The following is a 2,386-nucleotide window of genomic DNA, read 5'->3' on the forward strand; positions in this document are numbered from 1 at the left end:
CTGAAACATATTTCCTGTGGAAATAACTTGAATCTGGGGCAAAATTTGAGTTCCCTCATGGCTCCAGATCACCACCAGAGCAAAGACTGAGCGGTAACTTTTAGCAGGAAATACACACAGCTAGAGGAGTGTGATGAGGGAGGTTTGTCTGCTCATTATGTTCGTATTATTTAGGTCTGATGATGCTCTTGGCTGTTGTCTGTCCACAGAGATCAGTCGAGTCCTTTAGAGAGAACGAGGAGACGCGTCCTGATACATACGGAAGATTTGAATACATACGGTACCTGTGCTACTTTTAGGAGCTACTCGGGAACAGTTCGCAGGACTGTTTGCTGAGCGCCACAGCAATATCACTGAAATCATTCAACAGGTTTCTCTCTCTCACACACACACACACACACACAAGCAAGCAATGGAAGCAGGACAGAGCAACAGGCAATACACCACTTTCATTCGTTGGGATTTTCAGGCCCCCTGCTGAACGTCACGACGACTAATGATGAACCTCACGAAAACACGCCAGGCCCAAAACACATTTCAACCCAAAATCTAAAGACAAAAAATACAGAATCTATTTTAAAACGGCCTTTTTTCAGGACCATTGCGTAAACATATTAAGCGTATTGCACAATTAAGCAATTTCTGTTCAGATTTGCATAAAAAAAGTCATGTTTTAACTACTTAAAATAACAATCAGTAAACATTCTTAAAATAAGACACTTTTATTGGAGAAGCAAAATTGCATAAGAAAATAAGACTTAAATTATATCTGCAAAGTGAAACCGTATTGATTTTTCTTTTGTTGTTTAACACAAACCCCCTTTTTTGTAATTTACATTATGCTGATTAGTGATTCTCATTACAGAATATATAATGCAGTCAGCATTAAAGGCAGTAAAACGAGTGATAACAAATACAAAATATATATATTTTACATATATATTATAGTAGTGAGGTTTTTTTTTTTTTTTTTTGCATTGTAGTAAAAAAAGAGGTAAATGTTTTAACTGTTATGACAATGCTATCACAAAGAATAAATAAAAGTAATGGTCCTAAAATAGGATTAATTTCATTTATGCTATGGTACATATTGGTATTGATTGTTTTTTTGTTTGTTTTTTGAGGTTTAATATCACCTGCTAATAAAATATCACATCTCATGAGCTTCACTTGAAAAACTCTCCAAAATTTGGATAAATTCCTTAAACAAATTGCGAAATATTTATTCAAACATTTATCGTTTGGTTTACAAATGTTTCTTTTCTCTCTCTCTCTCTCTATGATGGTCACAGCAACTATAAACACACCTATAGCTGATATTAATATTTTGTCTGTATTTCTTTTTTTTTCTCGATAATCACACTTCAGTTTAATGTCACATGTTTGTACTTTGTGATTTCAGAAACAAAATCCACATGTAAACTTGTGCAAGTGTAAGATTTCTATAAAAATAATAATAATAAGGTGTTTTGTACAATTAAAGAATATCAACATTTTGTAATAATTTTTATCAACACGAATCAATCATTGGCATCTCTGTCTCGATGCGGGGGTGGGGGGGGTTTGTGGTCGTGACGGGACGATGCGCTTCCCCACGGATGAGCCCCATGTGACGGATCATTTCACCTGGCCTCCATGAGGACACGCTTGTGCCAGCGCTCGTGACACACACACACACACACACGGGATGGGGAAGTGTCCAGCATGCCTGGTAGTGTTGATGTGACACACACATTTTGGACAGATCCTATTTTTATCATGTAAAGGAAACATATTTAAAGAAAGATATTTTTACTTGAGATGAATAGAAACGACAAAACTGATTCAGACGTGTGATATATACATATATACAGAGAAGAAGACTGCTAATGAGCTTCATATTCAATGCCCCCGGTTTCTAATAGACTGCTAGTACTCAGTGCCGAGACGTTGTGTGTAAATGGTTTCAAATGGATACGATGTATTTAAAGATTTTTTCAGATACAAACTAATTTTGACCATATTGTGAAAATAAAATGAAGTGCACACAGTTTCCTGTCTTAAGTTGATGCACAAGTTTCAAGGAAGTAATAAAAAAGTTAGCACACTTGGGTTGTGGTGTCCTTTGTTTTCCCTCTGTTTATTCAGGACAAACATCACTCGTTCCCTCATAATCACCTCAAGGACATGATTTAGCTTCCCTTACCGCAACACTGAAAAAACGTTCATTAAACGGAAGTTGTGATTGTCTTTTCTTCACTATTGTGATGTAGATCCATGTGAAATGGCAGACGTCATTCCAAAACATCAAGAAATTTGAAATATTCCAAACATTTAGTAAGTAAATGGTAGTGTAAGTACACAAATTCAGTTTTGAAACACTGATTTTGAAACATGACACTCATTA

At 35.8% G+C, this 2,386-nt stretch overlaps 1 protein-coding gene across 1 annotated transcript in view; it reads left to right on the top strand.

Moving 5' to 3' along the window:
• grik2 (glutamate receptor, ionotropic, kainate 2) overlaps positions 1-2,079 on the top strand; it is a 229,396-nt gene extending 227,317 nt beyond the window's left edge. Inside the window, exon 16 of the mRNA XM_081388117.1 lies at positions 1-2,079. This exon is cut by the window's left edge and continues 301 nt beyond it. The gene's annotated coding sequence lies outside the window, so the exon portion shown is untranslated.
• The last annotated feature ends 307 nt before the right edge of the window (positions 2,080-2,386 follow it).

The sequence above is a fragment of the Scardinius erythrophthalmus genome, assembly GCF_964197995.2.
Source record: "Scardinius erythrophthalmus genome assembly, chromosome: 16".
In the NCBI taxonomy this organism is placed as follows: Eukaryota; Metazoa; Chordata; class Actinopteri; order Cypriniformes; family Leuciscidae; genus Scardinius; species Scardinius erythrophthalmus.